Source organism: Hyaena hyaena, unplaced genomic scaffold (assembly GCF_003009895.1).
Source record: "Hyaena hyaena isolate Hyena2069 unplaced genomic scaffold, ASM300989v1 scaffold_13, whole genome shotgun sequence".
Classification (NCBI taxonomy): Eukaryota; Metazoa; Chordata; class Mammalia; order Carnivora; family Hyaenidae; genus Hyaena; species Hyaena hyaena.
The window spans coordinates 3,676,386-3,701,527 of record NW_024080645.1 but is presented as its reverse complement, the minus strand read 5'-3'; the positions used below and the strand labels follow the sequence as shown (position 1 = coordinate 3,701,527).

The 25,142-nt window shown below is 39.6% G+C and overlaps 1 protein-coding gene across 3 annotated transcripts in view; it reads left to right on the top strand.

Moving 5' to 3' along the window:
- Positions 1-25,142, top strand: part of CPEB1 (cytoplasmic polyadenylation element binding protein 1) — an 86,505-nt gene that overhangs the window by 8,044 nt on the left and 53,319 nt on the right. For all 3 annotated transcript variants that reach the window (XM_039216975.1, XM_039216987.1, XM_039216980.1), the window contains exon 2: positions 5,941-6,115. The gene's annotated coding sequence lies outside the window, so the exon portion shown is untranslated. The remainder of the gene's footprint in view (positions 1-5,940; positions 6,116-25,142) is intronic.

Sequence of the window (25,142 nt, the reverse complement as noted above, 5' to 3'; positions counted from 1 at the left end):
GTCAGGAAGGAAGAGGAAGAAGGGGTAGTATTTTGAATCTTGTATCTGGTGATGGATTTAGTTTGTCTTTCTGTAAGTAAGGACCTGCAGCCATCGCTCCTTTATTCCTGGTGAACCTCCTGTCGAGCCCCTATTCCTCTACTTCCTTGCATTGAATTTACTGTGTTTTGTATCCACTCTGTGCTTCTTCTCTGCTTGTCTGTTCTCCTTCCCACATTGATGGAAATTGATTTTTCATTATTTTCTAGCTTAAAGTCTCAATTGTCAAACCATTCCAGATACCTTAATTTATTCTTCTCCTGTGTGTATCATTTTGTGCTTACCTGGATCTCCACTTAACTAAATTTCCTTCTCCCACTTAATCCCTGCCCACAGGAAAATTAGTTATGTTTTATCTATCTGTAATCTCAAAATCTAACCTAACAGCCTTTTAGTATTTATGACATATTAGATCGAACTATATGAAGCTGCTGTTTTTGTTGGTTGCAAAAGGTAGAGTATTGGCAGTCTTGTATGGAGCAGCCTAATAAATTTTAATTCCAGTGTTGCACAGAAGATTTGAGGTGGAAGTTCAGATAAGAATGGACAAGTAAGGGTCAAGGAGAAAGTGAAACAGAAGCACTTCTTAACTACATAGTCATTGAAATTCAACCAGAAACTGGCTTAGGGTTACCAGGTGACCAAAGCAATGGTGGAAATTTGGCTAGATGATTTACATTCTTACATGAAATAACCTGTCAATTCCTCAGGTGAAACTGTAGCATTTCTTAATCTTTGGCCTGAATAACATTTTTCTAAGTGGATGTTCATAGAAGGGCTGTTCAAAATTGTAGTTAAGTAGTATCCTCAAAATCAGGAGTGTAAATCCTATGGACGTTTTGTTTAGCTTTATTACTTACTATAAAGATAAAGGCAAATTGCCAAAGTACATCTCCGAACCGGTTCTTCAGGGGCATCGAAGTATATTGCCCTCAACTTACTGTTGGTGTATCTTAATTAAAAAACAAAATCTAAATGTTCAAGATGAGTACTTTCAACTAAAAAACATCTAATTATAAAATCTTATTCTCAGAAAAAATTTTAATGTGAACACAGTTTTTTTTTTCTTTTTTTTTTTTTCTTTTTTTTTTTTTTTTTTTTTACAAATAGTTTATTTTTTTTTTTACACAGTTTTGCTGGAAGCTTAGTAGATTCTGATCTGTGGACCCCAGGTTAAAACTCCATCTTAAAGAGTAAAGTTAAAGTGTATGTCCTTCAGACAGTCTTCCATAAATCTCTGAACTGGCTTTTCATGAGCCCATAGTAAATGATTAGCAGAAATGGTCTTGAAGAGGTCTGCAATATAAGTATTGTGTTTTTGATTAAAGGCAAACTGAATTATAATCCAGAGATGGTAGAGTTGGCTTCATTTATGACCATTAAATATCCCCAGACCAGGATTTTGACCTAAAAGAATGGCCATCCTATTGTCATGTTAATCCTGGATTATATGGCATCTGAAGGCAAGGCCAGGATTTCCAAATTAGACAGTTCTGGCATACAAGTAAGTATAAAATTTGGGCATCTTATTCTTTAACTAGAACACGTAGCTATATGGTATGGGTTCAGATTTAAAGCGTTAGGAGAGACAGTTTCAAACCACAAATGCAGAAAAACCTCCAGTTATGTGCTAAACAAGTGAATAAGCTTCTTGGTGAACTTGACTGGGATGAACTTACCTAGGCACTTTATAGATTTCTCATTACTACAAAGTCTGCAAGGTAGGTGGTATTCCACTTTATATCCGAGGCAACCAAGGCTCTTGGAGATCTCTAAATGGTAGATTTAGTATTTGTACTCCCAAGTGCTGTGTTCTTTCTGCTCTGTGAAACAGTGATTCAGTTTTGGGGGAAGAGTCTTCCGTTCTGGAAAAGGGGAATGCTTTTTTCTGTCCGTTGTCTCCCTGCCCCAACCAGTTGAGAATTAGTGCTGTAGACCAGTGTTGGTTCATGATGGGAGTGTCCACACTTTCACCTGTTGACCAGGAGAACATTGAGGACTGCTATAAAATAGCTTGTATCCATAGGGATTCCTCATGAGCCGTTCATTTTGACAGTAGGTACAACTAGTTTTATCTTGACACCATTTTTAGTCATTGACAGTAAGAATTACTGTTTTTCGTTTCTAGTTTTGCCAAGTAATTTGCTCCATTGATCCATAGTTCTTAATAGTGTTAAGATTTGCATTCCAAACCTCTGATCTGTCTTAAAGCCTCCTTTCCTGTTCATCAGGAACCAAATCAAGTTAAAACGAAACAAAACAAAAAACCCTTGCAAATGATCTCACTTTAGGGCCAAATATGCCAGAAATAATAATGAAAACTACTGGACAAAATTGTATAACCCAGGGGGAAAACTGCTTGTCTTTATGGTAAAACATCGGTATGAACTCAGACCTATAAAGTGATCAGTCAGGACAGAATATACAGAGTAATGGGTATATAAGTATGGGTGTGGATAAAAGATATGTGTTTTGAAAATGAGACACTGAATTCATTTAGCTGGAGAGTTTACAGGATTCTGTGGTAGGTACAGGTTTTGAGCAGTTTGATTTGTATCCTAAGCCCTCTTTTTTTTTTAATTTTTTTTTTTAATGTTTTTTATTTATTTCTAGGAGAGAGAGAGAGACAGCGTGAGCAGGGGAGGGTCAGAGAGAGAGGGAGTCACAGATTGAAACAGGCTCCAGGCTCTGAGCCAGCAGTCAGCACAGAGCCCAACGCGGGGCTCGAACCCACGAACCGCGAGATCATGACCTAAGTGAAAGTCGGACGCTTAACCGACTAAGCCACCCAGGCACCCCTCTTAAGCCCTCTTTATTAAGCTTGTTAATAAAGGAAATTTAGGCATAGAAGGGCCTGGAGTCTTCAAAAGAATAGTTGGCGTGCATCTTTAGGACATTATTCTCCTTTAATTAGCAAGTATTCTTTTCTTCAGGGATCCTTGTGGTGGCCTCTGAGCCCTTGGTGCAATAGTAATGATACTACTGATAGCCAACATTCGTCTGTTCACAGAATTATGTGCCAGGTACTGTGGCAAGCATGTTATATGCGTTAATTCACAAAGAGCTCTCTGAGACCATATTATTACTTTTATCCCTATTGTACGCATAAGGAAAGTGGTAGATCTGTTCCCCATCTGATATTGCTGGCTTTGATCTTTTTTTTTTTTTTTTTTTAACCCCCTTTCAAATTGGTTATTCAACGCAAACCATTGGTACTTATTGATTAGGCAGTTTGGGGTATTAATTGAGCACTCCACTTAATTTTGTTCTAATTACCCAGAGTCCTATAGATAACTGGCTTGGCAAACCTGAGAGGAGGAGAGGGAAGGAGACATTCCAGATAGGATTAGCCTTAAGTTTCAGAGTTGTGGTGTCCATAACAGGATTGGGAGTGGGGCAGAGTTGGCCAGGCATATTCCTGATTTGGATTTTTTTCAGGCTGCCTGAGATGGTAAGATTCTTAGACCTTGCCTTACCCCTGGAGAAGCAGGTTTCTTTCAGAAGGCCTGTGGGCATGCATCATCCCCTGACCACAGTGGCACTTTGCTTGCAGGCTCTGCCTCTCTTCTTTCACATAGTTGCTTGAGGTCTCCTGAGACTCTTAACAGTGTTACCTCCTTGCTCTTACGTGTTGCCAGGATCTGGGAATCCATAGATCTGTAGCACATGTGTACTAGTAAATAAAAATCAGATTAATACTTAATGTATTAAGAGAGGCCCTTTAAAGTTTGGAAACCTTTGATATAGGAGATCATTCTAATCCTTAACCTGGCATTGGAGGCCTCTCCAGTTTCCTGTCTTTTATACCCAGTGCCCCACCACATTGGACCACTTCTGATAATACTCCTCTGTTCTTTGTGCTCCACACCTTCTTCCTACCTTTACTTTCAGGCACATTCTCTTCTGAGCTCCCTTGGCTGAGAGGACAGTGTAGGATTACAGCAAACTATAGCTTGTGTTGTGGCTGTTCACAACATGACCAGCCAGATCTTAGTTCCCTTTCTAGACTTTAGAAATCTCTTTTGGTTGGATCTCCATATGCTCTGCTTACCCTTCGGGTGCTCACTGTACACAGCAGGCAGTTGGTTAAAGTTTCTTAAGCAGTGAATGAGTGAGGCATGTAGCCTTAGGATCTGCAGATTGATTGTAAATGCTTGCATTTTAGCTTTTGTGATGTTGCCTTAGTGAGGTTGAGAATCATCTTAAAAATCTACAGTTGTGAAAAGGGCCTTGTGTCTGAGGATTTAGCTGTTCTCAGTGGTGGCTTCTGGAGGGCTTGGGAAAATGATCTAGGGAATAACGTAGTACTACACATTCTGGTCATTCTCAACAGCTTGCAAAGGAGTGAGAGTGATAATGGTACTCAAGTTTGCCCCTTTAAGGCCGTCCTACAGAGTTGATAAATTGTGTGCTTCTGCTTATTCTCCTGCTTACTTGAATGTTAATAGGCTAAATAGAGTGCCACCCAACTTTTTAGAATTTTGTTTTGAAGTGACCAGCTGTAAGATCCTAGGTGCTAGTTTCCATACTTGGTCTGCTTTTTGCTGACTTTCCCCAAGGTCATTGGGAATCCTAGACCCATTTTGTTGCTTACTATGTGAGTCATCAGATATGGTGAGTGAGGGAGACTGAAGAGTGAAGAGATTTCTGTCTGGGGCACCTGGTGGATGGTGGTGTTCTCTACTGAGATAGAGAATACCAAGAGAATCACTCTTACGTGGGGGTTTAGTTCATGATCATATATTGGGGATTGCAAGTTCAGTGTCATACATGAGTTGTGCGTACTTTTAACGACTACATTGAACTGTACCACGTGAACAATTCCCTGTGGGTGGTGTTTGTACCCTTCTTGGTGCTTACCATATTTTCTCCTGTAGTTGTATCTTCAGGTGTAAAAATAGCAGCTTCCATATGCAAGTGCTTTAGACATCTCATGAAAAGGTTGGTAGGTACTCTTCTAATTTCAGGAATAGGGAAACTGAGGCACAGAGGTTAAGTAAATGACAAATGGCAGAGTGAGTGGCAAACTTTTTAAACCACTCTTGAGATACAATTCACATAAGCATAAAATTCAGTGATTTTTAGTACATTTACAGTTTTGTGATTCATCACCCTATTCTAATTTTAGAATATCTTCATTATCTCAGAAAGAAACCTTGTACCCATTAACCACCATCCCCAAACCTTCTCTCTCTACCCCAAGATGAAGGCAACTCATCTCCTTCAGATTTGTCTGTTCTGGACATTTCATATAAACGGGCTCATAATAGGTCGTCTTTTGTGACTGGCTTCTTTCACTTAACCATAGTAAACCGGTTTATCCATGTTGTAGCATGTATTGACACTACCTTTTGTCAATGTTTATTTTTGACAGAGGGAGGGGAGAATGATTGCGGAAGGGGCAGAGAGAGGGAGACAGGATCTGAAGTGGCCTCTGAACTGAGAGTGGAGAGCTCTGTGCGGGGCTTTAATTCACAAAGGGTGAGATCATGACCTGAGGCGAAGTCAAGACGCTTAACTGATAGAGCCACCCAGGCGCCCCAGTACTTCCATTTTTTAAATTGCCAAATAGTGTATAGATTAATCTCCATGATTTGAATCTGGTATTTCTGGTTCTAAAACTCCTGCTGCTGCTACACTGTGCTAATTCCTACACATGTCCTGTTAGAAAGTTCTGGGGCAATTGTGTTTAGGTGTTTGTTTTACCCCTCTTTCAATTCTCTCAGGATACCGTGCTCCTAAAAGGACTCCTCAAGTATTTTAATATATAGGCAAGAAATTCAGGTCCTTGTTTCTTAAACTCACAGTGTTGCATTTAGGAGTAAGTAAGTGTAGAAAAACCTAAATATCTTTTTTCTGGTGTCTAGGAGGAAAACCTAAATATCTTTTTTCTGTGTGTAGGAAGAAGAAGCTGGAAGGATAAAAGACTGCTGGGACAACCAGGAAGCGCCCGCGCTCTCCACGTGTAGCAATGCCAGTATCTTCCGAAGGATAAATGCCATATTGGATAATTCTCTGGATTTCAGTAGAGTCTGTACTACTCCCATAAACCGAGGAATTCGTGATCATTTGCCAGGTGACTTAGATTTGAAAACTTAGTGTGTGTATGTATGAAAACATACACTAGGCATGTATTTAGAGCTGTTTTTAGGAAGCTTTATTGTGAAGCTTGTGAAGAATGACCTTGAATCTCTGGCAACACTTGCCCCTTTTTGTAGCTTACTTTGTGGATTGGGTTCTCCTCTGGGTGATGACTGCCTTTGATTTATAATGTACAGATCTATTTTATGACACATTAAAAGACTGGATAAAAAAGGATGGGTTGAAGGTAGCAGGATTATTTATATGTATATAGTTAGATTTTCTAGTAGGCACACTTAAAAGGTTTTTTGAAAAGTGATATTAATATTTAGCCTAACATATACAAAATATGTGAATATGTCATCAATATGAAAACTTTCAACGAGATAGCCTATTCTTTTGTTAGTAATAAGACTCTACTGCAGTTTGAACTAGTTGTGTTTCACATGCTTGGTGGCCATTTGACTAGTGGCTGCTGTATTGGACAGTACATCTTTTGAATATTGCTTTTACACGTGAATGCAGGTCAGCAAGCATTGAGGTTTTTTAAATCTTATTTTTGAGAGAGAGCACGAGAGTGTGAGCACATGCAAGCAGGGGAGAGACAGAGAGAGAGAGAGAGACAGACAGACACAGAATCCCAGGTATGCTCCAGGCTCTAAGCTGTCAGCACAGAGCCTGAAGTGGGGCTTGAACTCACAAAATGTGAGTTCATGATATGAGCCCGAGTCAGATGCTCAGCTGACTGAGCCAGGTGCCCAGCAAGCATTGAGTTTTAATGATATTTAGGATATGCCATAGGATAGTGGAGGGAGAGGGCAGCATCCCCTGAAAGTGGTATTTCACAGGGAAGCTTAGATGTCCTGACAGTGCTGTGTCATAATTGTTTGTAGAAGTTGCAACATGTTGATGGAGTGTTTCTCATTGGGGTTATTTTAGTTGAAAGTTGAACATATTTTTAATTTTTTAAGTGGACCTTGAAGAAATTTGGCAATGGGATTTGCAGAACAAGAATTGGCAATTGCTGCTCTTTCATTATAAATTCTTTGATTTACTTCCTAACTTGACATTGGAAATAATTGCAGGCGTATGTGAACATAAAGTAGCTAAACATCTGAAGGAGAGATGTCCTCACAAATGAGACTGACTTGTGGTAACTTAAGAATTTATTTCTAGGACATTGTTCTAACTGGAGGGAGATGGAGAAGTACATAGGAGGAGCTAGGAAAGCTGGTGGGTCTTGTCTCTTCAGACTTCCAAAAAAATACCTGTGTATTTTAATTGGGGTACATCTTGAGCTAATAACCCTTACTCTCCTTTAGCTTATGCTGACTTAAAAACCCAGAAAATCTTCTCGGTTCAACCGATGTGTTTTTCTTCTTTGAGAAAATTGCATGAATTATATTGCAATATGAATGACCCTCACCAGTGGCTTAAATTTCACTGGGTTGCCTCAGACATCCTGAGAACTTAACTCGGGCATACCTCGGAGAGATTGTGGGTTGGGTTCCAAACCACCATAGCAAAGCCAGTATCACAATGAAGTGACCCAAAGGGATTTTTTGATTTCCTAGTGAATACGAAAGTTATGTTTATGCCATTCTGTAGTCTGTGATGTGTGCAATAGCATTATATCTAAAAAATTATTCATACTTTAAAATACTGAATTGAAAAAAAATGCTAACCATCATCTGAACTTTGAGCAAGTCATAGTCTTTATGTTGAAGGAGGGTCTTGCCTTGATGTTGATGTCTGCTGACCATTCACGGTGGTGGTTGTGGAAGGTGGGGTGGCTGTGGCAGCTTCTAAAAATAAGATGTCTTTTCCTTCAGGAAAGATTCAGTTCCATTTTACAGATGAGAAAATGAAGCCTCATCTAGGTTAGAGGACTTGGGCAAGGCTACCTAGCTAGTTAGTAAGTGGCTAATCTCAGACTCAAAGTCTGTTGTCACTGTCTGTGTTGTTTGGTCATTTTCTTTCTTTCTTTCTTTTTTTTTTTTTAAATGTTTTATTTATTTCTTGGAAAGAGAGAGACAGCATGAACAGGGGAGGGTTAGAGAGAGAGGGAGTCACAGACTCCGAAACAGGCTCCAGGCTCTGAGCTGGCAGTCAGCACAGAGCCCGACGCAGGACCCGAACCCACGAACCGCGAGATCATGACCTAAGTGAAAGTCGGATGCTTAACCGACTAAGCCACCCAGGCGCCCCTGTTTGGTCATTTTCTAACACTTAACTCCCACAAACAGCACGTCTTCAGGTACATGCGATCTTATACCCAGGCTTCGACTTCTGCGTCTGGTCTGGTCTTGGTTTTATTTGGGCTCCAGTGGATGCTGTGACTACTGCAGCTCAGATTTCCCCTGAGCTAGGGACTCCATACACGGAGTCCTGGCCTTGGAGCCTAGATCATGCTGCCCTAACATTGGGATGGGTTGGTTGGCTGGCTGGCCAAGCAGACGTTGGTATTTCATTCTGAAATGTGCACAGGTTCCAGGGATGAAGACCTGGACATTGGGAGACCTTCTTCCGCTACCACATTAGGGAAAGCAGATCAACCCAACCTTGGACCTGTAGCTCAGGTCCCTCCCCCCAAAATCCAGCTTTAGATTCCTACTTCTTAGGTTACTGTACACTTGGTACCACTGCTGCATTTGGCCAAATTCACCAGAAATTCAACAAATCGCTATGGAATGTGTACTTCATGCCAGTCACTGTTGTTAGGCCCCAGGGATTCCTGACTTTATCTGGTATCCTCAGAACCTGCTCTCCCAAACTCAATAGAGAAATAGGTAAAATAATTGCAAGTTTTAGTAATTACTATGACGTAATGATGTTTTGAGTGACATGGTCAGGCAGGAGCTCTCTGGGGAGGTATGTTTAAAATAGAGTACTAAAGGAGGAGAAAGAGCTAAATCTTGCAAAGAGTCTGGGGAAAACATTTCAGACAGAAAAGGCTGGACTAAGGCTTTTTGGAGAGCTTGGCATGTTTTAGGCACAGAAGGGGGGAGTAGGGAAGGGGGAGTGACCATACTATGGCTGCAGGGGTGTTGGGCTAGACAGGGTGGATGTTGTGGGCCATGCAGAGTCCCTGGATGTTCTTATGAGAGTTGTCAGAGGTCCATGCCAGTGACATTAAAGAACTGGTTTGTCCTTCAAGATCTGATTACCAATTTCTCCAACAAAATGGAGGAAAAAATGAAAGTCAAACCTCTAAGTGGGCTGCCTTCCCATGACCGAGGAATTGGAGGGTCGACTCATCATTCATCTTTGTGCTCGGGAAGGGTTCCTGACATTGCTCCTATGTTTACCACTGCAGCTTCCTTACCACTTGGCCTCGAAGATAACATTTTTGCTTAGAAATCCTCACGTTCTTTGACTCAGTATGTCCAGATCTGAGAATCTCTCCTATGGAGTAATAATAAATGCAAGTAAGGATTTATGTAAAAGGATACTTACAGCATCATTACAGTGGTGAAGATTTGAAAAATGCTTAAGTGTCTTCCAAGAGGGAAATATTTATATTCTATAGTCAAGTGATGGAATGTTACATAGTTAATAGAATAATACCTTTCGAGTATAATATTTTTACATGTTTAGTTACTTAAAAATCTTGTAGCTTCTAAGTCTTGTTCTCTTGCTGTTTCCACCACATGTGCAGTGACTTCCTCTCCTGAAGTCTTGAACCCCTCAAAGTCACCCTTGAGGGGTGGGGTCAGTTTCTCCCAGACTTCTGTTCATGTTGAAATTCTGACCTGTTCCCATGAATCATGAATGTTCTTAATGGCATCCAGAATGGTGAATCTTTTCCAGAAGGTTTTCAGTTCACTTGTCCAGATCCATCAGAGGAATCATGCTATGACAGCTATAGCCTTACAAAATGTATTTTGGAAATAATAAGACTTGAAAGTTGAAATTACCTCCGTACTGATGGGCTCCAGGAATGCGTGTTGTGTCTGCAGACAACACCCTGCAGTTGTTGTTTCTTTAAATTTTTTTAAATGTTTATTTCTGAGAGAGAGAGAGAGAGAGAGAGAGAGAGAGAGAGATACCGAATCCAAAACAGGTTCCAGGACCTGAGCTAGTTGTTTGCACAGAGCCTGACATGGGGCTCGAACCCACGAACCATGAGATCATGACCTGAGCCGAAGACCAGTTGTGTCTGCAGTGTGTAAACAACATCAGTCTCATTGTACATCTTCGTCAGGGCTCTTGGGTGACCAGCTGCATAGTCAACGAGCAGTCATATTTTGAAAGGAATCTTTTTTCCTGAGCAGCAGGCCTCACCAGTGGGTTCTGCAGTATTTAGTGTGCCGTGTTGTGAACAGAAGTACTGTCCAGACTTTGTTGTCCCATTAACAGAGCACAGGCAGAGTAGGTGGAGCATAATTCTTAAAGGCCCTCGGGTTTTCAGAATGGTGCATGAGCACAGGATTCCACTTAAAGTCAGCAGCTGCATTAGTCCCTACCAACAGTCAGCCTGTCCTTTGAAGCCAAGCACTGACTTCTCCTTTCAAGGTATGAAAGTCCTAGGCAGCATCTTCTGGTATTAGGCTATTTCATGAAAACCTTCATTAAAGATTTCAGATCTTATGGATAACTTAATGCTTTATTTTGCAGTTTTATGGTATGAAGATGGTGTCTTAGGCCTCATAAACCAACCTCCGTTAGCTTCAGTCTTGTCTTTTACAGCTTCCTCCCCTCTCTGCACAGAAGTGAAGAGAGTAAGGGCCTTGCTCTGAATTAGGCTTTGGCCTTAGGGAAGGTTGTTGTTGGTTTGATCTTCTCTGCAGACCACTAAGACTTCCTCTGTATCCGCATGTAAGCTGTTTGTCTTATGTGTGTGTTCACTGAAGTAGCACTTTTAATGTCCTCCAAGAACTTTTCCTTTGCATTTACAACTTGCCTGTTTGGGGCAAGAGGCCTGACTTTTGGCTTATCTCTCCTTTCAACACACCTTCCTCACGAGCTTAATTATTTCTAGCTTTTGATTTACAGTGAGAGACGTGTGACTCTTCCTTTCCCTTGGACACTTAACAGGCCACTGTAGGGTTATCACTTGGCCTTATTTTGACACTGTTGTGTCTCAGGGACTAGGGAGGCCCAAAAAGGGGGAGAGCGAGGGAACAGCCAGTTGGTGGAACAGTGTGAACACATTAACGTTTATTGGTTACGGTTGCCATCGGTTAGGTGGGCACAGGTTGTGGCACTCCAAACAATTACATCAAAGGTCACAGGTCACTGTAACAATTGCAATAAATAATGAAAAATTTGAAATACTGCAAGAATTCCCAAAATGTGACTCAGACCCAAAGTGAGCAAATGCTAGTGGAAAGATGGCAACAATAGACCTGCTAAACATGGAGTTGCCATAAATCTTCAGTTTATTAAAAAAAATGAAGTATCTGCAAAGTGCAATAAAATAAGGTATAGTTATATTTGCCTTTTTTCCATGTATTACATTTGCAGTGTGCCCATATTGACATTTTTAAGTCAAATCAGTGGGTTTTAATTACTGTATAGTAGTAGCATTTTACGTAAATATCTACAATATCTAATCCTCTGTTGGCAAATAATTTTTGCTGTTATAAACAATATTTTGGTGAACATCCTTTTTTGTATCTCCTTATGTACATGTAACAAGAATTTTAGTATATGAACCTAGAAGTGAATTGCAGAGTAATGAGTATATAATGGTCTTCAAACTGTTAAGTTGCTAACTTCTTTTTTTTTTTTAAATTATTTAAATTATTTATTTATTTTTGAGACAGAGAACATGAGAGGGGCAGGGGCAGAGAGAGAAAGGGAGACACAGAATCCGAAACGGGCTCCAGGCTCTGAGCTGTTAGCACAGAGCCCAATGAGGGGCTTGAACCCATGAACATGAGATCATGACTTGAGCTGAAGTTGGACAGATGCTCAACCGACTGAGCCATCCAGGCACCCCAACTAACTTCTTTCTCAAAGTGGTTTTTTTTTTGTTTTTTTTTTTGTTTTTTTTTTTTTTAGAGAGAGAAAGACAGCGTGAGCAGGGGAGGGTCAGAGAGAGAGGGAGACACACAGTCTGAAACAGGCTCCAGGCTCTGAGCTGGCAGTCAGCACAGAGCCCGACGCGGGGCTCGAACCCACGAACCGCGAGATCATGCCCTAAGCGAAAGTCGGACGCTTAACCGACTAAGCCGCCCAGGCGCCCCTCAAAGTGGTTTTTATCAGTTTACAATCCTGCCAGGATTTCATGAGCATTTTCCTCTACATCTTTGTAGACCCCAGGTATTGTCATACTTAAAAATTTCAGTCAGTCTGGGGCACCTGGATCACTCAGTCAGGTAAGTGACTTTGATTTCAACTCAGGTCATGATCTCCTGGTTTGTGAGATCGAGCCCAGAGCTGGACTTTGTGCTGACAGTGCAAAACATGATTCTCTCTCTGCCCCTTCCTCACTCGCGTGTGTACGCTCTCTGTCAAACATTTGAAAAAACTTTCAGTCTTGGTATAAAGCCTGCTTAATTTTGTTTTTGTCTATATTGTGAAATATTTTCTACAGTTTAAAGAAAACGTGGCATGTGTGGTCTGGCATCATCCAACTAAAGATCACTAGAACTGGGCCCGAGTTCTTTTCTTTATCCTATTCTGTCTGGTGTGTTTCTTGAGATTCCATTATATAATTAAAGTCACTGGCTTAGATGAAATAATGCAGGAAATGCTCTTCTGGTACACAGCTGAACTATTAAGCAAAATATTAAATTGAATATTCCCTGCCTAGAAAAATCTTCATCTTTTTCAAGAACGGATTGGTTATCAGCTCTGAAACCTTTTTCTCACATTCTCTTCCCTTTGTTAGCTGTAGCGAGATCATTCTTGGCTATTTCACATTGTTTGTTGACCTGTGTGGTGTTCTAAATATAAACATGTATTCTCAAAACAGGGTAGATAAAGGATAGTTTTGAAGAAGCCTATTCGATTTGCTCATTTCATTATAAACCTCACAAAAAATGCAGGCTCTGGATGCAGATTAATTTGAGAACAGACCCTGGCAGTGTGACTTGCTCTAATCTTCGCGAATTCTCTGAGATTAAGTTTCCAGAACTATAGCACAGGAGTAATAACAGTACATGTCTACAGGATTTGAGGAAAGTTGAGTAACATATAGATCTTGAATATGTAGAATAGTGTGTATAACTGCACTTGTTATGTGGTGGTACTGATTGTGATGGTGTGGATATATAAAGAACACAATTGTGGGGGCGCCTGGGTGGCTTAGTCGGTTGGGCGTCCGACTTTCGCTCAGGTCATGATCTCGCGGTTCGTGGGTTCGAACCCCGCGTCGGGCTCTGTGCTGACAGCTCAGAGCCTGGAGCCTATTTCAGAGTCTGTGTCTCCCTCTCTCTCTGACCCTCCCCTGCTCATGCTGTCTCTCTCTTTCCTAGAAATAAATAAAAATATATATAAAAAAAAAAAAAAAAAAGAACACAATTGTGGAGGTGCCTGGATGGCCCAATCGGTTGAATGTCCCACTTTGGCTCAGGCCATGATCTTGCATTCCTTGGGTTTGAGCCTTGCATCGGGTTCTGTGCTGACAGCTCAGAGCCTGGAGCCTGCTTTGGATTCTGTGTGTGTCTCTCTGTCTGCACCTCCCCCACTTGTGCACTCGCTTGCTCTCTCTTAAAAATAAAAATAAATATATTTTAAAAAATTGTGTGAGAGCATTGCTGGGGTCGTGATTTTTGAAGTTGAATTCCTGATGTCTGGTTTAGACTATAAAGGACCAGGTCTTAAATATCCTTGGGTTCCTAATCATCAGTGCTGAGACTGGCACATGGTGGGAGTTGTTGTACAATTGCTTGATGAATACATTCTCACAAACTGGGTACTGAAACTGAAAGAGGCCCTAATTTTAAGTTCAAATAAGTTCTCTCCCCACATTTCCTACTGATTAATGTCTAGGGTTTTTCTTTTTCTATTGTAAAAGAAAATTTACCATCATAACCATTTTTTAGTGCACAGTTCAGTGACATTAAATACATGCATGTTGTTATGCAGCCATTATCCCCATAATTCTTCATCCTGTAAGCCTAAAACTCTGTACCCACAGAACGATAATTTCCCATTCTTCCCTCACTGCCACTGCTGGCACCTGCCATTACACTTTATGTTTTTATGATTTTTGACTGCTTTAAGTATCTCCTGTAAGTGGGATTCTACAGTATTTGTCATTTGTGACTGTTTACGTCACTTAGCCATGAAGGTTCATCCATGTTGTAGCATTTGTCAGGATTTCTAAATCTGAATAATATTCCGTTGTATTGTATACATCATATTTTGCTTATCCATTTATACATTGGTGGATAGTTGGTTACTTCCACATTTTAGCAGTTAGGAATAATGCTGCTATAAACATAAATGTACAAATCTCTTTAAGATTATGCTTTTGGTTCTTTGAGTATATGCCAAAAGATATAATTGCTGGATCACATGGTAGTTCTGTTTTTAATATGAGGAACCACCATACTGTTTTCCACAGTAACTGTACTGTTTACATTCCCACCAAGAGTGCACAAGGGCTCCAGTTTCTATACATCCTCACAAATACTTTGTTTTTTTTGTTTTTGTTTTTTTTTTTTACAGTACCATCCTAGTGAGTGTGATGGTGTATCTTAATTTAGTCTGATTTGCATTTCCCTAATGATTAGTGATGTTTAGCATCTTCCCATGCGCTTAGTGGCTATTCGTATATCTTTGGAGAAACATCTATGCAAGTCCTTTGTAGGTTTTTTCATTAGGAAGCAAATAGTTATATTTCTTTTACTTTTTAAAATATAATTTATTATTGAGTTAGCTAACCTACAGTGTATATATAGTGTGCTCTTGGTACATTTTTTAATCAGGTTGTTGGTTTTTCTTGTTGCTGAATTTTAGGAGTTCTCTTTCTGTTCTAGATATTAATCTCTTATCAGAGATGACTTGCGAATATTATCTCCTATTCTGTGGGTTGTCTTTTTACTCTGGACTGTGCCTTTTGATGTATAAAACTTTAAAATTTTCATGAAATCTGGGGCACCTGGGTAGCTCAGTTTGGCTGAGTGTCCAACTCTTAATTTTGGTCAGGTCATGATCTTATAGTTAATGGAGTTGAGCCCTGAGTCGGGCTCTGTGTTGACAGTGCGGAGTCTGCTTGGGATTCTCTCTCTCCTTTCTCTGCACCCCTCCACCACCCCCCTACCCCCGCACCCAGTGCGCGCACACACATGTGCTTTCTGTCTCAAAAATAAATTTTTTAAAAAGGTAAAAATTTTTGCATGAAACCTGATTTGTCTTTTCACTTTTGAGATAGAGAGCATAGGGAGAGGGGAGAATCTTAAGCAGGCTCCATGCTCAGTGTGGAGCCCAATGTGGGGCTTGATCCATGATTCTGGGATCATGACCTGAGCAGAAATCAAAAGTCGGATGCTTAATGAACCGAGCTACCCAGGTGCCCCTAATTTGCCTATTTTTTTGCTTGTTTCTTGTACCTTTAATTTCATATCTAAGAAATCATTGCTAAATCCAGTTTCATAAAGCTTTTGTCCTGTGTTTTCTCCTGAGGTCATAAATTTAGGGCCTTGATCCATTTTGAGTTAATATTTGTAAATAGTTCTGGCTAAACATCTAATTTTATTTGCATGTGTATATCCAGTTTTCCCAACACCATTTGTTGAAAAGACCATCCTTTCCACATTAAGTAATATTGGCACCCTTCTCAAAAATCATTTGACCACATATGAAAGAATTTATTTCTGGGCTTTCTATTCTGTTCTGTTAGTTTATAGGTCTGTCTGTATGCCAATACTGCACTGTTTTAATTACTATATCTTCATAGTAGGATTTGAAATTGGGAAGTGGGAGTCTTCCAACTTAGTTATTTTTCTTAAAGATTGCTTTTGTTATTCAAGGTCAGTTGAGATTCCATATGAATTTTAGGATGCCTTTTTCCATATGTATTTTGGACAGTAGCCCCTTATCAGACATGATTTACAAATATTCTCCCATTTGGTAGGTTACCTTTTCATTTTGTTGATGGTTAGATGGTTTTTATTTTTTTTTTAATTTTTAATTTAAATTTTTTAAATTTTTTAATTTAAAAAATTTTTTATTTATTTCTCAGACTGCGTGAGCAGGGGAGAGTCAGAGAGAGAGAGAGGGAGACACAGAATCTGAAACAGGCTCCAGGCTCTGACCTAGTTGTCAGTAGATTGCTTTGGGTAGTATTGACATTTTAATAACATAAGTCCTCCGGTCCATGAACTTGGGATGTGTTACCATTTGTTTATGTCCTCCTTAATTTATTTCATCAGTGTTTCTTCATTTTCATTGTCTTTGACTTCACTGATTGTTAGTTCCTAAGTAATTTATTCATTTTGTTGCTATTGTAGATGGAATAGTTTTTGTAATTTCGTTTTCACATTCCTCATTGTGTATAGAGGTACAACTGATCTGTGTGTGTGTGTGTAGACTTTGTAGTCTGATATTTTGCTTAATTTCATTTATTCTTTTTAAAAACATTTTTAATTAAGTTTTTAGTTATTTATTTTGAGAGAGTGAGAACACAAGTTGGGGGAGGAACAGAGAGGAAAAGAGAGAGAATCCCAAGGAGGCTCTGCACTGACAGTGCAGAGCCCAGTGCAGGGCTCGAACCCACAAACTCTGAGATCATGACCTGAACTGAAGTCGGACACTCAACTGACTAAGCCAGCTAGGCACCCCTTAATTTCATATATCCTAATAGGATTTTTTTTTTTGTGGATTCCTTTAGGGGTTTCAACATACAATATCATCTACAAACAGGGATAATTATACTTGTTCCTTTCCACTTTGGATGCCTTTTATTTTTCTTGATTAAATACTCTGGCTAGAACTTCCATTATATTGAATAGAAGTGATAAAAGGTGGTATCCCTGTTTTTTTTCCTTAATCTTAGGGAAAAAGCTTTTAGTGTTTTACCATTGAGTATTAAATTTGCTGTGGGTTTTTCATATAATGCTTTTATTATGTGAAAGTTAGTTTCCTTTTATTCTTATTTTCATGACTGATTTTATCATGAAAGGTGTTGAATCTTGTCAGATGCTTTCTCTGCATCAACTGAAATGGTCATGTGTTTTTTTTTTTTCTTTTTCACTTTGTTGATGTGGCATATACATTTTCTGTATGTTGAACCATCCTTGCATTCCAGGAACAAATCCTATTTGGCCATAATATATAATCCTTTCAATGCACTGCTGAATTCTGTTTGCTAGTGTTTTGTTGAGTATTTTTGTTCAACTTTTGTTTTTGATCAATGTTCATAAAGAATGTTGGTCTGTAGTTTGCTTGTACTGTCTTTGGTATCAAGATTATGCTGCTTTGATAGAATGAGTTGGGAAGTATTCCCTCCTCTTCAGTTTTTTGGGAAGGTTTGAGAAGGGCTAGTATTAGTTACTTAAATGTTTGGTAGAGTTCACCAGTGAAGCCATCACATCCAGGGCTTTTCTTTGTTGGGAGATTTTTAGTTTTGATTTAGTCTCCTTACTAGTTATAGGTCTATTCAGATTGTCTATTTGTGATTTAGTCTCAGTAGGTTTTGCGTTTCTAGGAATTTGCCCATTTTATCTAGATTATTCAATTTTTTTGGTGTATAGTTATTCAAATTCTTTATTTTTGTAGAGTAGATATAGTACTGTCCCATTTGTTACTGATTTTAGTAATTTGAATCTATTTTAGTTCATATAGCTAAATATTTGTCAATTTTGTTGATCTTTTCAAAGAACCAGGTTTTGGTTTTATTGACTTTTTTAAATGTATTTTTATTGTTGTTCTTTATGTTGCATCTCTGTCCTTCTTTCCCTCATCTGCTAGCTTTGGGCTTAGTTTGTTCTTTCAGTTTTTACCTTGTAAAGTTAGGTTGTTGGTTTGAGATCTTGGTTTTTTAATTTTTTTTAACATTGATTCATTTTTGAGAGACAGAGACTGTGTAAGTGGGGGAGGGGCAGAGAGTGAGGGAGACCCAGAGTCCGAAGCAGGCTCCGGGCTCTGAGCTGTCAACACAGAGCCTGACGCGGGAATCGAAGTCATGGAGTGTGAGATCATGACCTGAGCTGAAGTCAGATGACTGAGCCACCCAGGCGCCCCTGAGATCTTGGTTTTTGATGAGAGTGTTTATAGCTATAAATTTCCCTCAGCACCACCTTTGCTGTGCCACACAGTTCTGGGATGTTGTGCTTTCATTTTCATTTGTCTGTTATTATCTCCTAATTTCCTTTGTGATTTCTTTTTTGATGGTTATTTAAAAATATGTTGTTTCATTTCCACAGTTATGTGAATTTTTTAGTTTTATTTTGTTGCTGATTTCTAGCACCAACTTGTGTTGATTTTAATCTTTTTAAATCTAGTGGGGCTTAATTTGTGGTCTAATATATGGTCTATCCAAGAAAATGTCCTATGTATACTTGAGAATGTGTATTCATTGCTATTGAGTAGAATGTTCTGTATATGTCTGTCAGATATGGTTGGTCTATTAGGTTAAGTCCTATATTTCATTTATAAGTAGCTTCTTTCTGGTGGTTCTGTCCATTATTGTGAGTAGGGTATTGAAGTCTTGAACTCTTGTATGACTTTGTCCTCAGTTCTGTCAGTTTTTGCTTCACATGTTTTGATTGTCTTGTCATTAGGTATGTAAATGTTTATAATTTAAAAAATTTTTTTTAAAAACTTTTATTTTTGAGACACAGAGACTGAGACAGAGCATGAATGGGTAAGGAGCAGAGAGAGAGGGAGACACAGAATCTGAAGCAGCTCCAGGCTCTGAGCTGTCAGCGGAGCCTGATATGGGGCTTGAAGCCATGAACTTGTGAGATCATGACCTGAGCCAAAGTCGGACAATTAACTGACTAACTGACGGAGCCACCCAGGCGCCCCTGTAAATGTTTACAATGTTTATATCTTAGTGTATTGAACTTTTTATTTACATATAACATTCTTGTCTCTTATAAGCTTTTTGGGTTTTAATCTATTTTGCCGGGTATTCGTATAGCCACCTTACTCTCTTGGTTACTGTTTGCATGGAATATATTTTTTCTATCATTTCACTTTCAGTCTGTCTTTGTGTGTTTGGATCTTGAGTGAGCCTTTTGTGGACATCATATAGGTTTATGTGTTTTCATTCATTCTGCCAGTCTTTTGACTGGAGATTTTAATCCATTTATATATTTTTAAAAAATTGTTACATGTTTGTTTTTGAGAGAGAGAAACAGTGTGTGAGTGGAGAAGGGGAGAGAGAGTGGAGACACAATCCCACAAAGGCTTCCTGCTGTCAGCGCAGGGCCCGATGTGGGGCTCGAACTCACGAACTGTGAGATCATGACTTGAGCCAAAATCAAGAGTCAATTGACTGAGCCACCCAGGGTCCCATGCTCCATTTACATTTAATTATAAGGAGGGTTTTCTGTCATTGTGCTGTTTTTTTCCTGTGTGCCTTACAGCTTTTTTTTTTTTTTTTTTTAATATTTTTATTTATTTCTAGGAGAGAGAGAGAGAGACAGCGTGAGCAGGGGAGGGTCAGAGAGAGAGGGAGTCACAGACTGAAACAGGCTCCAGGCTCTGAGCTGGCAGTCAGCACAGAGCCCGACACGGGGCTCGAACCCACGAACCGCGAGATCATGACCTAAGCGAAAGTCGGACGCTCAACCGACTAAGCCACCCAGGCGCCCCTACAGCTTTTTTGACTCTCATTTCCTGCATTAATGTCTTTTGTGTTTAGTTGATTTTCCTTTTTTTGTAGAGAAATATTTAAATCCCCTTTTTGTTTACTTTTGTGTGTATCATATAGCCTTTTTTCTTTGTGGCTACTACTGGATGGTGGTTACATTTGACGACATAAAGTTATAACCCTCACCCTTGGATTTATACCAGCTCAATTTCAATAACATACAGAACCTCTGCTCCTTTACAAGTCTCTACTCATCCCTTCCACTTGTTATGACAAGGTTTATATCTTTATGTAGAAAGCAAGATGACAGAAATACTAGCTTTTACATTAATCATTGTTTTGTTTCTTTAAATGCAGTAGTCTTTGAAATCGTGTAGGAAACAAAGCACAATACAAACCATTATTAAAATGATAGTTGGTTTTTTTATCATAAACTTCAGCATAGTTAACATACTGTGTTACATTAGTTTCAGGTGTACAGTGTAGTGATTCGCCAATTCCGTACATTACTCGGTAAGCATCATGATAAGTGTGGTATTAATCTCCTTTATCTGTTTGATCCATTTTCCCACTTACTTCCATCAGGCAACCACCAGTTTGTTCTCTGTATTTAAGTGTGTTTTTTTGTTAGTCTTTTTTTTCCTCATTTTTTTTCATTGTTTGCTTCTTATCTTTCACGTAATGAGTGAAATCATATGTATTTATCTTTCTTTGACTTCTTTTACTTAGCATTATATCCTCTAGCTCCATCCATGTTGTTGCAAATGGCAATAATTTGTTCTTTTTATGATCAGATAATATTCCATCAAAATGATACCTGATTTTGTAATTGCCCACATAATTACACTTGTGGAAATGTTCATATGTCTGTGTAGCTTCAGGTTACTCTAGTGCCCTTTCATTTTACTGTGCAGAACACCCTTGAATATTTTTTAGGTCCTACCTAATGTTCGTGAACTTCCTTTTATTTGTCTGGAAATGTCCTAATGTCTCCCTCACTTTTTAAGGACAACGTTAGTGGATATAGGATACTTAATTGGCTTTTTTTTTTTCCTCTTCAAGGACTTTGATCATATTGCCCCACAGTTTTCCGCCTTCAAAAGTTTTTTTTTTTAATTTTTTTTAAATTTTTATTTATTTTTAGGAGAGAGCGAGACAGCGTGATCAGGGGAGGGTCAGAGAGAGAGGGAGATACAGACTCTGAAATAGGCTCCAGGCTCTGAGCTGGCAGTCAGCACAGAGCCCGACGCGGGGCTCGAACCCACGAACCACGAGATCATGATCTAAGCGATAGTTGGACGCTTAACTGACTAAGCCACCCAGGCGCCCCAAGTTTTTTTTTTTTTTAATTTTTATTTTTTAAATTTATTTCAGAGAGAGAGAGAGAGAGAGTGTGTGTGTGTGTGTGTGAGAGAGAGAGAGAGAGAGAGAGAGAGAGAAAGCACGCAAGGGAGGGTCAGAGAGAGAGGGAGACAAAGAATCTGAAACAGGCTCCAGGCTCTGAGCTAGCTGTCAGCACAGAGCCCGACACAGGGCTCAAACCCATGAACTGTGAGATCATGACCCGAGCCAAAGTTGTATGCTTAACTGACTGAGCCACTCAGGTGCCCCTGGCCTCAAAAGTTTTTGATGAGACTCTGTTGACGATCTTCCTAAGGACACTTGAATGTGATAGATGGCTTCTCTCTGTTGCTTTCAAGATTCTTTGTCTTTTGAAAGTATGATTATAAGGGACCTTCGTGCAGGTCTTTGAGTTCATTTGACTTGGGTTTTTTTGTGCTGCTTCAGGGTTCATATTTTCATATTTCAGAAGTTTTCAGCCATTATTTCTTCAGATATTCTCTCTGTCCCTTTTTGTCTGCTCTCCTGGAACTGCCATGATGCATATATTAGTCTCCTTGCCGGTGTCCCACCATCTGCCCCTGAAATCTTTTTTCTTTCTTCAGCCTCAATAATTCCCATTATACTCTTAAAGTTCACTAATTCTTTCTTCTCCTTGCTTGAATCTGCCTTTGAATCCCTCTAGTGAATTTTCATCTCAGGTAGTGCATTTTTCAGCTCTGGAACTTTCTTTGTCATTTCTTTGTAGGTTTTCTATCTCTTCATTGACATTTCCATTTTGTTTACACATTGTTTTCTTGACTTAAATCCACATCTTCCTTTGATTTCTTGATCATCTTTACCACTGTTTTTAAAGTCTTTGTGTAGCATATATTTCCAGGGTCCTTTCAGGGACAGTTCTTGTTGATTTCTTTCTTTTCCTTTGAATAGGCTATACTTGTTTCTTTGTATGTCTTTTGATTCGTTTGTTGAAAACTGGATGATAATGTGGTAACTCTGGAATGCCTTTCTCGGCATTTTCTGAGGTTTTTGTTGCTGTTTTTATTGTTAATGTTTTTGCTGGGTTAATTGTGGTTTTTTTGTTTGGTTTTGGTTGTTGCACATGGTTTCTTTGTTGAGGATCAGCCTGATGCATGTTTACACCTAGGTGTTTTCTCAGGTCTTTCCTGGGCCTGTACCTGGGCATGTGCAGTCAATTTATCATTTTCTCTATATGGGGCACCTGGGTGGCTCAGTCCGGTAAGTGTCCAACTTTGGCCCAGGTCATGGTCCTGCGGTTCCTGGGTTTGAGCCCTGCGTTGGGCTCTGTGCTGACAGCTCAGAGCCTGGAGGTTGCTTTGGATTCTGTGTCTCCCTCTGCCCCTACCCCTCTCACACTCTCTTGTGTGCTCTCTCTCTTTCTCTCCCCCTCTCCCCATCTCTTTTAAAAATAATCATTAAAAAGTTATAACTTTCTCCATATATGTTATTGTCTTAGCATGTCCTAGATAGTGTCTGGCTCCTGTAAGGGGAAAATGTGGAAAATGAAAGGGGGAAATGGCACTTGCCCTTTAAATCCCTTGGAAGCTACTTGAATTGGAGGGAGATGGTCTAGGGCTTCCAGTGCTAGGGGAGGTGCAACACTAATGGTTGACTCTGTGCATCTCTGTGATCAGAAGTAACAATCAGTGATCAGAGCAGTATTTGGAAGCATCCCCTATATTTGGAAGATTGGGTCCTTTCTGCTTGCCTAACTCCCTCTGTAGTAGAATTCTTGCACAGAGTTGTGACGCTGGGGGCTTTTCTTTCCAGGAGGCAACTTTATTCCTGCTGGCACTGATCAGTTGGGGTTGTACTCAAAGAACTGAGCCCCAAATGCCATGTGGCATAGTTCTTTATGTATTTTTTTACTTCTTTGTCTCCCATATATGGTAACATACAAACATGTGGTCTGATTAAGTGGTCTCATGTTACAAGGTCGTGAGGGATGTTGTCATACTATACACGTATAGCCAGGTTGCCTTGAGGTATATTTTCTTAGGAAGGGGACCCTACCATACTCTGGACTCTGTGCAGGCTGCTCTGGGAATGTGTGCACAGCTGGTGGCTGGGCTGAGGGATGGGTAGCTGCTAGCTCCTCTGCCTGGAGGTGAAATTGACAAAAATTAATGCAGTTTACCCTCAAGTTTTCCCCTGGAATTTTCAAGCTTTCAGCAGACTCCAGAGTTCTGAAATAGTTACATCCCAAAGATTGTGCTAGTATAATTTCTGGTGCTTTCTACACCTCCATCTTCCCAGAATCCTCCTAGAATCTAGGGTTTTAGTTTTGTATGTTTACACGTTGTCACTTCAACTTTATTGGTTTCTTAGATTATCTTTTTTTTTTTTTAATTCATTTTTGGACTAGTTTGCTTGACTTTTCAAGATATTAAACATAGCATACACATACAGGAAATTGCTAAACCTGTTGTTTTACTCTGATAAACCTCCACATTACCATTACCGAAGTCAAGAAGGAAAATTCTTTATCTCAGTACTCCAGAAGTTCCATGTTTTCTTCAATGGTCATATCTGTGTCTCCAGATATAACCATTGTCTTCCTATGATTTTCTCTATAAAATTTAATTCTCATTTATATATCCTTAAAAAGTATTTACATTTTGAATTTTATTCCATACTGTATTTTTTTATGGCAGCCTTGTTTATGAAATTCATCCATGTTGTTTGCAACTGTAGTTAAAATTGATGGATATATATTACGTCATAAAATATCTCATAATATATTCTAATGTTCAGCATGTGGGCTGTTTCTAGTTTTTGGCTGTTAAATAGTGGTGCTGTGAACATTATTGTGTGTGAATCCTGGCACACAAAATCTCTAATAACTAGGAATGAGTATCTTCAAAATTAATAACTAATGCCCAACCTTTCCCAAAGAGGTTGTACCAGTTAACTTACTCACTGGCAGAGTGTATCTGTGCCAGCTATTTTACATCCTCACCAACTATTGGTGCTGTCACTCTTCCATGGAGCTTTTCTTAGGGAGTGTAGTGATACCTCATGTGGTTTTACTTTCGGTATGTTCCTGATTTCACTGAGGTTCAGCATTTTCCGATCTTTATTGTCCATTTTGAATATTATTTCCATCTTCTTTTTTAATGTTTATTTCTGAGAGAGAGGGAGACACAGAATCTGAAGCAGGCTCCAGGCTGCGAGCTGTCAGCACAGAGCCCCACATGGGGCTTGAACTCACAGACAATGAGATATGACCTTAACGTTTAACCAACTGAGCCACCCAGGTGCCCCTGTCTGTTTCTTCTTGTGTCAGTTTTGGCAGGTTGTGTTTTTGTAGGAATTTGTTCATTTTACCTAAGTTTTCTAATTTGTAGGCTTGCAGTCTGTCCCCTTTTTAAAAGCTTATTTGAGAGAGAGGGCACAAGTTGGGAAGAGGCATAGAGAGAGAGGCAGAGAGAATAATGCCAAGCAGGCTCTGTGCTGGTAGCACAATACAGGGCTTGATCGCATGAACTGTGACCTCATGCCCTGAGCTGAAATCAAGAGTTGGATGCTTAACCGACTGAGCCATCCAGGTGCCCCTCTCCTTTTTATTTCTGTAAGGTTGATACTAATGCCTGCACGTTCATTTCTTATTTTAGTAATTTGAGTGATCTCTTTTTCATGTTTGTTCTAACACAAGATTTGTTAATTTTGCAGATGTTTTCAAAGAACTTACTTTGGGTTTTGTTGATGTTTCTCTATAGTTTTTCTAGTCTTTATTTCATTTATTTCTACTTTAATCTTTTTTCTACTTGGCTTTTTGTTTTTGCTTTTTTTTTTTTAATGTTTTATTTATTTCTAGGAGAGAGGGAGAGAGAGAGACAGCGTGAGCAGGGGAGGGTCAGAGAGAGAGGGAGTCACAGACTCTGAAACAGGCTCCAGGCTTTGAGCTGGCAGTCAGCACAGAGCCCGACGCGGGGCTCGAACCCAC